This window comes from Lepisma saccharinum, chromosome 16 (genome assembly GCF_977018435.1).
Source record: "Lepisma saccharinum chromosome 16, izLepSacc3.1, whole genome shotgun sequence".
Lineage (NCBI taxonomy): Eukaryota > Metazoa > Arthropoda > Insecta > Zygentoma > Lepismatidae > Lepisma > Lepisma saccharinum.
In genome coordinates, this window is record NC_139244.1 from 3,780,100 (window position 1) to 3,793,951 (window position 13,852).

The following is a 13,852-nucleotide window of genomic DNA, read 5'->3' on the forward strand; positions in this document are numbered from 1 at the left end:
CTGTATTTTTCGCCGCTGCTCGATTTCACCCTATTCTGCGAGGCGTCGTTGTTCTGGTACAAGGCATCCGTCATGATCAAAATTTCCTTGTAACTCTGGTAATCTTCGTCGGTGTAATCTTTCGGCTGCTTTTTGGCTACGAGTTCCCACAGTCCCACCGTACCCGGGTACCTGTTCCAACTATTCTTCTCGCCTAAATTGACTTTAATGTCGTTGCCTTCGAAGGTCACCTTCGATTTTCCAATCTTCCAAACCACACCGCCGCCTTCATTGGTTTCCATGCTCGGATACAATCCGAACACTTCATCCTTGTCGAATTTCCCCGTGCTCAGGTAGTCTCGTGCCAAAGGTCCCAACTCGATCTTATCCAAAGACGACGACGTGCTACCTATGGCTCGACGTCCTGGCGGTACGTCCTTCAGTTCGAACGGCGTCGAAGGAATGCTCGAAATAGGCGTGGGTACGGCGTAACTTTTAGCTGCAAGTGGTACGAGTTCGTTGATCAAATTTTTATTTTGTTCCGTGACGCCTTTAATTTCTTTACCTAGATCGCTGATGGCGTCGATCACAGGTTGATCTTGACGTTTCTTCTCTTCGTAGAATCCGCGATTCTCGGATTTCCAACCTTTGAAACGTTTCGCGAGGTAGTTTCGCAACTTGAGATTTTCGTCTTCGATTTTTCGTTTCGCCATAGCGTTATTTATACACGTTGTTTCTCACAACGTTGCAACGTTTAGAAAGTCGTTGATTTTGTTTCTGTATTTTCCGTCGTTGGGTTTCCTCGTCATGTCGATCGTCGCGAATCCGAAATCGTCACTGTTCCAGCAAGAAGTGCAGCAGCGTTCCGAAAATTGATTGTAGTTCATGTCTCCGCCTACGTAGTCATCGTACGCGTGCTTGAGGTTGGTGTGATCTTGACGAAACAAACATATGAAATTAGCGTTGTCGCGTACTAACTGTTTTGGAATTTTGGAAAACGTTTGAGCTAGGAAGAAGCAATCTATTCCTTTGTGACGACCCAGCGTGAAAAAGTTGCGAATTTCATTTTGATTTTCCAGGATGACATCGTCGAACACAACAACTGAATTTTCACGACAATCGTCGAGTGGCTTTATTTCCGAAGCGAACGTTGCAATGTCCAGACCATCGTACAGTTTTATCAGTTGCTGGTATTTGGATTGCTCCAAACTTTTCGAAAATACGTAGAGGTGCCTGTTCTTCCAATCTAACCAATTCGGTGCGAGGAGAAAATTGTCCACGAGCAGTGTTGTTTTCCCACACCCCGAAGGACCTACGATCAGACAGCGGATGCTGTCGGGAAGCAACTCACCGTTTCTTTTCTTCTTTCGATTTTCCGAATCAGGTAGACGTTTCACCACGTTCCACGTACTTACAAGATCACTTCGTTTGAATCGATCCAACTCTTTTCCGGAAGTCCCAGCCATTTCACCAAAAGTTTGTCGCCTCTCTTACGCAAAACTTTTTCGATGAGGTACGTGTCGGGATGTTTTGTTTTAGAGAGTTCCTCTTCGTAAAATCTTCCTTTCAAAATCTCGCCGCTACTATCTTTTATTATATACGTGTGTCGGTTTCCGGGTAAAACTCGAACCACCGTAAAAAGTTCCGTGCTCCAATTTTTTGTGAACCCCTTCTCGAAGGTGCGTTTGAATTTGCTGATCCTCACCTGGTCTCCAATTTTGAATTTTGATTTCTTGGTAGTCGTGGGAGTGTATTTTGGACAGTAAACTGTAGAAATTAAACGCTGCTCGTCAGATTTCGTAACGTCAGCTGGCTTCATGCCTATCGTTCTGTGTACCGTATCATTATAGGTGTCGACGAGTTCCGGCAGTATGTCGACCCATTTGTAATTTCCTCGAAGCGTGAATTGTTTCCACATGTGTGTTTTCAAGGTTCGATTAAATCTTTCCACGATGCTGGCTTTGATGTGACTGAAGGTCGAGTAATGTCGAATGTCGTGTTTCCGAATAAACTTTTGGAATACGGCATTGTAAAATTCCTTCCCCTTGTCTGTTTGCAAAAACCGAGGTCGTCTGCCGCTTTCGCGAAAAATTGTCTTGAATGCTTCCGTGACGCACGTTCCTGTTTTAGCTTTCAAAGGTAGAGCCCATGCGAATTTCGAAAACGTGTCTATGACGGTAAGGAGGTACTTGTTGCCCTTGTTCAATTTATGCACATTTTTTAGATTGCCGCTACTCATCTCCACGAGGTCACTTTGCCAGAGGTCGTCGATTCCCTTGGTCACCACCGCCAAACGTTCGTAGTTGCGGCGTGCAGGTTTATGCAATTCTTCGACGATGGCTTGCCTAGACATTTTTTAGAGATTACGTTTGAAGAGAAGCACCAGCGTGATGGGATTCAAAGAGGGTGGCACTTCGCTCGTGTTTTGAATGATCAGCTTATCGCCGGCACTCACGTCGAAAACGGTGAGATCTTCGTCTTCGTGTATTTCATATATGTTGCGCGTTTCGTTCCAACGTGCCAGAGGAATGTTTCCTGCTTTCTGGACACCACGATTCGATATCAAGGTCATGGTGGGAACGCTAGCTTTTCTGCCGTGAGACCAGTACGAAAATTCATTTATCTGAATCGTGCCATCGAGGAGAAACTTGTAGTACGGATGATAAGGATGTAACATGTACAGTTTGTTACCTTCGACGAACGTGGAGATTCTCTGTTGATTGGGTACGCTGTTGATTTCGATGGCTTGCAGAGAATGCAGTTTAGCGAATTTAGTATCGACGCTAACGAGGTTGCTGTGAAGCTGCCCCAGTGTATTTTGTACGGGCAACAAATGTTCGACGATGGCATCCGTTACTGTAGAAAATGACGGTTTGATTTTCACTTCCACGTTCAACTGCTTGTAGTTTTCGTTGAGTTCTTGCAACTTGGCACCGAAAGAGGTCAGCGTCGATTCCTGCGTGGATTCCAACACTCCAACTTGATCTCTGATGTTGACGACGATACTCTGAAGGTTCTCGACTTGATTCAATTTCGAACTTTTCTCGGTAAGATCGTTCACGATGCTTCGCATCTCGGTAAACTGCGTGTGAAGGTCGGCGACGCTCTGCGAAGTGGGCAGCGTCGACACCAGCGAAGTAAGTTCGTCTCGAATCTGTTCCACGTTCGCCGTCTCTGTTTCTAGTCGTTTCAGCATACGTGATATGCTCCTTTTCAAAGCGTGTAATTCTTTTGAGGTGGGGAGATTGGCCACCCTACTCTCGAGATCGCTCAATGAACTTTTGATGTTGCTCGAATCGGATAGTGCCGTCACCGCCGTTTTCAATTTTTCCAAATCTTCGCTCGAAGGTACGCTCGTCCGTAACGATTCCAAGTCACCCTGTATGTTGTCCAGTACGTGATGAAAATGAGCAAGGTTCGATTCGACGTTCAAATTTTCTAAATATTCGATCTTCTGCTGAACCGTGCTCAACGTGTCTTGTATGCTCGTCAACGCACTTGCTTCAGCGTGAATATTTTTAATTTCTTCGTTGATCAACTCCAGAGACGCCTGAAGCGTAGCGATGGTGGTTTGAATGTGTTCGAAATCTTGATAAGCCTCCAATTGAATTTTTATGTTCGCGACGCTTTTGCTGATGACCTGCAGTTCGTCTGACGATGGTAGGTTCGTCATGGTATCTTCCAAAGTCTGTAACTTGGATTTAATTTCTTCCAACGTGCCGGCGAATTCTTCTTGTAATTTGGAAACAACAACATGCAAGCGTTCTACATCAATATCCTTCACGACGGTTTGAAGTTCAGAGAAATTCTTTTCGATTGCGGAAGTTCGTTCTTCGATTTCGAGTTTCAATTTTTCCAAATCTTCATTTTTCGATTGAAATTGTTGTAATTTGGCCAAATCATTTTGAAGCTTATCCACGCTCAACTGTATATTTTGAACGTTGTCGTAAGAAGGTACGTCGACATAATTTTTTATGAGCGTTTTCAGTTCGGAATCGATTTTCAGAATGGGGTCGAGACATTGCGTTTGGAGCGTAGCGATCTCGGACTCTAAACTTTTGTTTAAGGTCTCCTGCAAAGCGATCAAATCGCTCCTCAACTTTTTAATTCGGACGTCCAACATGAGAATCTCTTCTGCGTGGTCTACACGCTTGGTGTTGCCGAAAATATCGTTAGGCATTTTGGTTAACGGTTATTTATAATAGGATAGACGATTCGTAATTCTACAAAGAGAGGAACGAGTTTGTCGTAATCTCCGAGGAGTTCGACGTACAGGTAATCTCCTGCGGAAACATCGTACGTAATGTTAGAAAGCATCTTGTCGTGCTTGATTCGAAAAATGTTCTTGCCGGTAGATATTTTGATTTCGCCTACGTTTTCCGGATTCACGGCGATTTCAAGTTTTCCATCGATCGGAATTTCGTAGAAATGTAAATTGTTGTTGAAGACGTAAAACATCTTGCCCACATCGTCATCCAATTTCGTCCAAATGCTGTTAAGGTGAACAATCAGTAGACCGTTGAGTTTAGTTAACATGGAAGGTAGAAATTCATGATCTGTCGTCGTGTGGTGTACAGTCTCCATGTTGGTTTGTTTTCGGAAACCAAAGAGATTCATATTATGCTGGTTATTTAAAATACGGTCAAAGTTTTTTTTGTAATGACAGTCAGTGTTGTTTTTGTAATAACTAACAAAATAATTTTTTTTTTGTTTTTTTTATGAATCTTCTGTTGAAGATGGGCATATGTTGCAGGTTTTGTTTTCTGCTAAGCGATAGTGCCCCCACGGCAGTGTGTGGATTCCACATTGGAGAACGCACCTCTTGTCGTCATTGGGATCCAGGGCAATCTTCCTCACTTTGTTGGTGGTCAACACATGGTCGACGCTCTGGATGCGCTGTTCTTCTCTTAGAACCGACGACCTGGTCTTGAGGCAATCCACGAAGTCCTCGAATGTGAGATGCTGCCGAACCACCTGTCTGCCGACACCCTTGGCCTTCTTGGTAATGCTACCCTCGGCTTTGATGGTATAGGCCTTGGCGCGAAGACCTGCAAACTCGAGAATCACATCTCCGTCCTTCTCATCTTTGAGTTTGCCAGGCACCTTCTTGTTGCGAGCCAGGATGTCGTACTGGTTCGGCTGGGGATAGCCCGAGGTGTCGAAGAGCTCTTCAAGAGCTGGAACTGTGGCTATATCCCCGTATGCGTCGGTTGTGTGAACGTGGTACACTAAGCTGTCCGTGTCCGTGTAGAGAAGCGAGATGTTGTGACCGTAGTGTGGACGTAATATGTCGTAGTATGTCTCGAACATGTGGAGCTTGCTCAGATCCAGAACAGTGGCTCCAACGTAGATGGGCTTGGTGAGTTTCACCACACCTTGCCTCATGTGAATCAGAGCCAGCTGCTCGTTGTAGATTGTTCGAGACTTGAACAATGGACTCGCGACAAGCTGACGACATCGCTCTTTCCTCGTCACCAATTTTATGTCCACGCGATTCCGTACATTCTCCATGGTCTTGCCAAACACCGCATTATTCATGAGCTTGAAGAAATCCTTATCAAGCTCGGACGTAGCTGCGGTGCGGTATTTAGTGTTGACTTCAATATATGGACGCAACCATCGAGAATGCTCGAACTTGAGGATGTAGTGAACTGCGTGGACCGTGACTCCTTGCTGCATCAACCACCGGAGATTCTGGTAGTGAAGGACGTAATTCTTTTTAGGTTCGAAATCCATGACGAGCTTCTTCTGGTTGGAATCGGGTGGACACTTGAACTCGGGTGCAGGGGGAAGATCGCAGAATGAATCCTGCAGCTTCTCGGCGAACTCAAGATCCACCTCGGCAAAAAACCCATGTTCCGAATCGTCGAAACCTTCAACGTCGAAGTTGGAAGGGTCAGCCCACTCGAACCCTCTAAAGGGGAGTGGCTGCATCATGGAGTGCCCGTACAAGTTATTCACGTCCGTGTGCATGATGTAGCTCGACGGTTGGGTGGAGTCGTAGCCAGTAGCCATGTGACGGTTGTTGGCGCGCGCGTACCGTTGCGACACCTGGACCATGCCACCCCGCACGGCGCGTTCCACAAACAGCATCATGTCCACGTCCGAAAGAAGCTCCAGCTTGATTTTCGTCACCAGAAACATGGCTGACCACGCCAGTCCGGGGAGACTATAGAAGTAGGCGGGATCCAGGTGGTAGATGTTCATTGCAGTCGCCCGGAACGTCTGGAACACGTCGGCGAGGAGCGTCACATCAAGTCTGAGGTAGGCATCGTGGTAGTCTCCGAGATTTTGGCAATCCAGCTCGCGCCACATGGACTGGGCGTGATGATATTCTTCGTCGGTGATGTTCGAGCCTCGTAGCTGACTGTAGAACTTCGCCTGGGGAGGTAGCGACGTCTCCGCAAACTTGGTAGAGTCGGTGACGTATTCGTAGGGGTAGACCCCCTTACGCCTGAAGAGACCGGCGTCCAAGTTTGGAAAATTCGCAGAGGTAATGAGCATTTGCTCGTTGCTCAGCTTCCCTGCAAGGGCATCGAGGCTGGCCGGGAGGAACCTCAGGGAATCGAGGAAGCGAAGCTCGACGGTAGAGCCGGATTCTGGGATCGACACTCGCTTGCTCACACTGATGTAACGCTCCTCGTTCTGGGCCAGGACGTTGATTCGCATGTCGTCGTACCCAAGATGCTTGATCAGGTGGTGAAAGTCGTACCCCGAGCCGTTGTGAAAAAACACAGGGATGAAGCGTGGGTCCCGGGCCATACGGTTGCAATCATTGCACCAAGGACCAACGTACCTACCGTTAAAGTGATCGTGGTGACGGACTTTACGGTTTTTGGTAGTGTACTCCTCGACGCAGACAGGGCAAGCGATGGCCTCGTCGTGTCTGCGTTGATCGTCGGGGGACAGTGGGAGCATAGACTTGGGGGTCAACAGCACCTTCCCTATCTTGATGGCCTCGTCAACCATCCTCTCGAGGAAGTGTTTGGCTGTGTCGGGACCGCGATACACATAGGGCTCGGGGGCGATGTGTTGATCTCGTCGCACCACAACGTAAGCGAAACTGGATGCATCGTGGAGTTGGTAAGAGGTGGTGGAAGAAACTTCAGGATCGGGGTCGCAAGTGGACAGGGGTTTGAGGAAGGCCTCGAAATCCGCGATGATGATAGCAGGGTGCTCCACCATGGCACCGTGCATGTGGAAACGCTCCACGGTGCCAGGTTTGGGCAAGTCTGCCACCCCCGGTTCGTTGGCTTTGCAGTAGAGCTTGTGGCGAGCGAGCTTCTCGGCAGCAATGTTGGGACCTCTGATGCGTTGATAATCCTGCTGTTCTTGATTATCAAAAATAGACAAGCACCTGCGACAAACTTCTATGCTACCATTATGCTTGCTTTTTTGACTCGACACCAACCGGGAGAGCGAGCGAATGAGGGTGTAGTGATGGCGAGTTTCATCCTTGATGAGCAGAAGGTGAATTTCCTGCGCACCGTCGTCGTCTACGTCGCTCACCCGGATAGGGTACACCACATTTTCGTCAGTGAGGCCATAAACATTGATGGCCAACCGCGGGTTGTGTGTGCGGGCCTCGAACTTGCGAATGTCCGAGACCTCCACCGGGTAGTCGATCCCAGCAATGGCATCTTTCAGCTCTGGCTCGTAGGGTAGGTAGTGGTTAACTCGGTATGGATGGTTTTTCCAGTGGACAGGGTGCAACGCTGCAAGCACACACCATACGAAGCACTTGGCGTCACTGTTCTGAATGTTCAGGACGGCCGTCTTTTCCACAATTGCTTCTGGTAAGAGTACGTAGCTGGAGGCGAAGAGAGGCAAAAACTTTGAAAGTTTGACGCGCAGTTCGTGAGGCTCCCCACACAGCGAACCCCCCGAGCCCTTGGCTTGATGTTCTTCTTGCTTTGCCACCAGCTCCTCAACAAACTTGTTGTAGATGTCCTCGAGGTTGTTGACATCCGCCAGATGCAGCGTCTTCGCCTTGGTGTTGTGGCAGAAGCTGTAAATTTCATCAGACGGCTTCTTGTACCGGCAACGTAGCGATGCGTAGAATTTGATGGAGCGCGTTGCAAGCGCATCGCCGAGGATGGAAATAATTTGCGCTTGCGCGTTCTCTAAAAAGCTACGCACGTCGCATGAGCCCTCCGAAATAAAAAGAAAGTCCTCTAACGAACGCTGGAAAGCAGACTGGTCTGCTTTTATCGCAGGCTTGACGCGTTTGGCGAGTGGTGCATTGATGGAGGCTGCTTCTGCCTTCCTCCTGGTGGAGGTCGAAGGCTGGGCCCCAGATGTATTTTTGCTTAGACAAGTAAGCTTATGCTTCTTGACATACGCAATTGTAATGTATTTATTGCATCCGGAACACAGTTCGGTGGCAGCCAAATGCTTGCTTGGCACGCAGGTGCGACAATGTCTTGCAAAATTTTTGCTTGATATGGCTGTTTTGCACACAGGGCAACTTTTCATGGAGCGCATTTTTTTTTTTGGGTATGTTTATTTATATGTGATCGGTTGGTGGTAGAGTGTTGTCTTCCTCAAATATGTGTTTTAATCAACCCTATAAAAAAATTGAAAAAATATATAAGAAAAATATGATTGTAGATAGAAAAAAAAAATAAATATTGTATGCATGTGTAATTCTATTTAGCTTATTTTTGCTAGACACAAATCTTCTTCAGATTTTATTGCCCACTAATATATTTTTCTACCAATCTAATAGAAGTGTGAAACTATGAAAATGTTCTGAGACAATCTTCTCTAGAACATTCTTCCCCAAAGCTAATGTTAACAACCTATTGTAACCTAAGCATCGTGTGTATTGCATCCGGCGAAGCCACGCTAACGCCCAAGCAGCTCGCTATTATGTACTTGCACGCTCCGGATATGCTGACGATTTTCCATCCCAGCTCGCTGTTGTGTGCCTGCATGCTCCGGTTATCTCGCTCGCTCTGAAACAAAATATAAACAAAACAAATTGTATACACCCAAGCGACCCGCTATTTATGTACTTGCACGCTCCAGATGTTGCGGGGTAGGTGTACTGACGAGGCTCACCGTTGTGTAACTTTCGTCGTCCCAAGGCCTACGTATTGTTGATAGCACACGCAGAGAGGAGAGGGAGCAAAATTGTAGTTTTTCTAGATGTGTTTGCGCCATAATACAGAAATAATAAGAGGCGCCAGCGCGTGCACGTGTGTGTGTGTGGCACATCGTTCCCGAGAGAGGTTTACAAAAGTCACGATATACAAACATTAGTGTCCCCGGGACTTGGAAGATTACGTACTTCAAAAATGAGAAAATGCATTATTTACTCATCACGCTGTGTCAGCGCAACAAATAAATACGCGAAACATAATCTACCGATAGGCGCGCGCGCGCGTGTGTGGCACATCGTTCCCGAGAGAGAGGTTTACAAAAGCCGTGTCCGGATTGGCAAGCGCTCCATCCCGTTCTCCCCCGTTGCTCTCGCGTGCACTCGAAGTCGCGTCCAAGTCGTCCGAATCTGCATGTCACTTTTCCCGCCAGGTGTCAGCCCGAACTTCACCCACCGCGTGGGGCGCTAACAAACAAATAATTTCCACCTAACTACTCATATTAAAAATATAACACGCTATTTCATTATTTATGTTTTCTGCATTCAGTATTATCGATAAAATATTAAAATATAACTGAGTTTTACATCCTCTAATCAGTAAATGTTGTCTGTACAAAGTGAAAGTTAGAATATGGCTGCCAAGCGCAGCGTCACAGCGAGTTCAAGCGTGCATCTGTCGCGCCTCCCTCCAACTCCACGTCTACCGCAAATTCGGACAACAGAGATTGGCTGAGTCCCGGATGGAACAGTGTAGGTGACATCTGCTGCTGATTCGGACGGCCACTTCTATTAGTCAGTGTTGCCAACTCCCATTTGTAGGTTAGCTTCGCCTGTAAAATATCACATGATGAAATATTCTTCAGGTAAGTTGGCAACATTGAACCGCAATTGATGTTATTAGTGTTGTCAACTTCTATTTGTTGGTTAGCTTCGCCTGTAAAATATCACATGGTGAAATATTCTTCAGGTGAGTTGGCAACATTGAACCGCAATTGATGTTGCCAGTGTTGTCAACTTCTATTTGTAGGTTAGCTTCGCCTGTAAAATATCACATGGTGAAATATTCTTGAGGTGAGTTGGCAACACTGAACCGCAATTGATGGCACTCAACCCGTGCACCTCCACTAGTCAGTATTGCCAACTCCCATTTGTAGGTTATTTTTGCTTGTAAAATATCACATGGTAAAATATTCTTGGGGTGAGTTGGCAACACTGATTGCCAATTGATGGCACTCAACTGAGCTGATTACACTAATCAGTGTTGCCAACTCCCATTCGTAGGTTAGCTTCGCTTGTAAAATATCACATGGTGAAATATTCTTGGGGTAAGTTGGCCACACTGCGAGAAAAGCCTCAAGCAGTGTTGCCAGCTCCTTGCTTGAGGTTAGGTTATACCCAAAAACAAAAACCTTGGTGATTTTTTCAAGTGAGGAGTTAGCAACACTGCGAGCGCCACCGAGCGCCATTTTCGGGCGTAGAACCGGGCTGATTGTACTACTCTGTAAGTTAGCTTCGCCTGTAAAATATCACATGGTGAAATATTCTTGAGGTGAGTTGGCAATATTAAACCGCAATTGATGTTGCCAGTGTTGCCAACTCCCATTTGTAGGTTAGCTTCGCCTGTAAAATATCACATGGTGAAATATTCTTGGGGTGAGCTGGCAACACTGCAAGAAAATGAGGCTCATGCCTTACGAGAGAAATCCATTAAGGCGAGCCTCATTTTCGGGCGTGGAACTCTCTAATCTACTCTACTGGTACCAACATTTTTCAATTTATTATTATTATTTTGCAAGTACTAAGAAAGCCATGAGTCCAACTAAGATAAAGCTACACATTGTGTGAAACGTGACCTTAAAACCAGCCCTGGCCCATATCCATGGTAATGGTTGAAGATTTTGCGTGCGATGACGTGTAACCGGCCAAGTGAATGCATCACTTCAATGTAAATTCACGTGAAATGACTGAATGAGAGTGTTGCAGTATGCAGATATTAAACACCAGAACAAGAACAATGTCTAGATGAGGATGTGTACTACAGGCTGTGGAAAAGGAGATACGATAGCCACTAACACCGTCAAATGGTTGGGTGGGAACTTTACGTCACATACAGTGGCGGCTGCTTAATCCGTGCTATATCACATTGCTAAATTTGTTAAAATGAAAAGAAGAAAAATGCAAATCTCACAGATGCAAGAAGTTTAATGAAGCCTTAAAGTGAAATGAAACTTCTCATGTTAAGAGCCTCGGCATTTACCAGATGCACCATGTATTTCCCTCACACTGTTGGGCACAGATTCTGTTGGGGCTATAAGGAATAGCGTACCATGCTAAAATCTCAGCACGTTTTCGCCCCTTTTTCATCACTCCGTGCATGAATACTGTACACCCCCACTCCTCGATTCATAAAGGGAATATGGTCTCCGCTCGAGAAAAATAGTCTGCTAGCATGCTACAGGAAAAGTCAGCACGGTAAGTGTGCCATCTCAGGATAACAAGAAAGTCTACGACAACCTATTGCCTCTGTCAGAACAACGTTTTTTATTGTCATTTTCAAACGTTCTGTACGTTATCAGTGTAGACTTATGTAATGTTTGTAACGTGTCGTATACAATAGCAGCAGCTGCAAGAAGTTGGAACGCGAATTGACACTACCCCTTAGCCTTTTATCTATTTCGGTGGTAAGTTGTAAAGATTGCAACTCTGAAACTATAGTCCGTGCCTTTTTTGCTTCAGATTTTATTTACCTGTTTTTAAATGCTAGTAATATATTTCCTTGTGTTTATGTAGCACTTCAATCTTCAAGAAACAAACTTACAGAGTACAGTCATTTTTCCCCAGCTTCCAGACCCGAAAATGTTACCCGCAGTTCATTGTGTTAAAATCGCATGGCGTGTGAAGTGGTGGTCATTGTTGTGAAGGATTAGCTTTTTGTTGTTGTTAGAAGTGAAAGTGGATGTGTGTTCGGTGGATTCTCTGTTGCAGCAACCTTTCTCTTCAAGAACACTTGAAGAAAAGTTGGAAATAAAGGTGCTAGGATGGCTGTTGCCAGATTTGGATCTATCGCAAAATGCAAAGGGAGGTAAGAACGCTACGTATAAAAAGTGATTTAATAGAAAACTGTACGATAGTGAACCATGGCTTTGTGGGTGTCAAATTCGAAATGCATTATTCTGTTTTCCTTGCATACTTTGTGGAAGTAATGATTCGTGATCTAAAGGAGGGGTAAAAGATCTAGGACATTTAAGTGAATATATGAGAAAGCATAGTGAAAGCAAAAAGCACATGAATAATGAGTTAAATTTTGTCTCTCTCGGAACTGTCAACATAGCAACGCAGTTAAGCCACGCTTCTCTAGAATTGCATAATGAGCAAGTTGAAAAAAAAATCGTCACGTCTTGTCAAAAATCATAGACTGCATCAAGTTCTGTGGAGCTTTTGCGATGGCCCTGCGTGGCCGGCCACGATGAAACAGATTCCTCCGCAAACCCTGGGGTATTTCTAGGTCTCCTTGATTTTCAGCAGTTTAGACAATGCTGTTAAAGAGCATCTTGACAACAGCACTGTATTTAAAGGCACTCGACCTCGGCATCGAAGTTCCGGGTTGGAGTCTTGGCCCGGGTATGGGTATTCTTTGTAATACTTTGTAATAATGAAATTAATGAAGGGGCATTCACAAAGAATACCCATACCCGGGCTGAGACTCCCGCCCGGAACTTCGATGGTGAGATCGAAAGTTGACCACTTAACGTTCATGCTACCAGTTGTAGCACGCATCTTTGAAAAGTTGCGAGCCGCCGCTGATCACATACCATGAAGAAGTAGTAGGATCTGAGCTGATTTTGTCCTTTCCAATTAGTTCACTTCATTAAATGATTTACTAAATCTGATCAATTTACATAGTTGAGTTCATTATTTGTGTTCTTTTTGGTTTAGGTTCAACATCTTCTCCGAAGAAAATTATGCTCATTTCTTTGTTTTCCTTGACCCTGTACATCCAGGGTCAAGGATGTCAGTAATAAGATGTGTTTTATATACAGTGTACACCTATATATTGAATTGTATCTTCTCCAAATATGATGTATAAAGAAACAAACTGCCGGAGAACTAAGTGAGGTGAGTGTACAATTTTATATTACTATTATAGTGGAACCACAAGCAAAGAAACCTGCGCAGACTCGCGACTCCTGTGCACAGTACTCCAGTGTGGAGGGGAGGGGAAGAATGGAGCATGCTCTCTTATAGCCCAAGTTGAAGGGAAGAGGAGGAAAGTGCGCAGGACTTTTCGACGAAGGTTCTTTTTCTTGTGGTCGCTCTTGTAAGTAAGGGAAACTGTGATTGGTCATTCATCTATTTTATCACTTCTTCACCATCTCAATTGACTTAAATGGCCGGAAGAGCAAAGTAAATTTATCAAATATAAATACAAACACGTACCGTTTAATAAATAACCAAAATAGAATGAAAAGTTAGCAGTTTGTATTTTTATTGCTTTATGTGAATTTGTAGGGAAAAGTGAGAGAAAATTGTACACCAATGGCAAAAGAAATGGCAGGCGAATTGCCCATCACCATTTTCCTCCAGTCTGTTTTCCCCAATCTGGTGATCATAAATTGAAATAAGCAGAGGAAAACATCTGCTTTCCATTATTTAAAAACAACACAGGAGGTAGAACAAAAAAAAAAAAAAAAAAAGCGATGGACAATTTGCCTACTATTATCTATCTGTTCAAGAATAAAAATACATCTAAATTTAGAACCACAGTAAAGA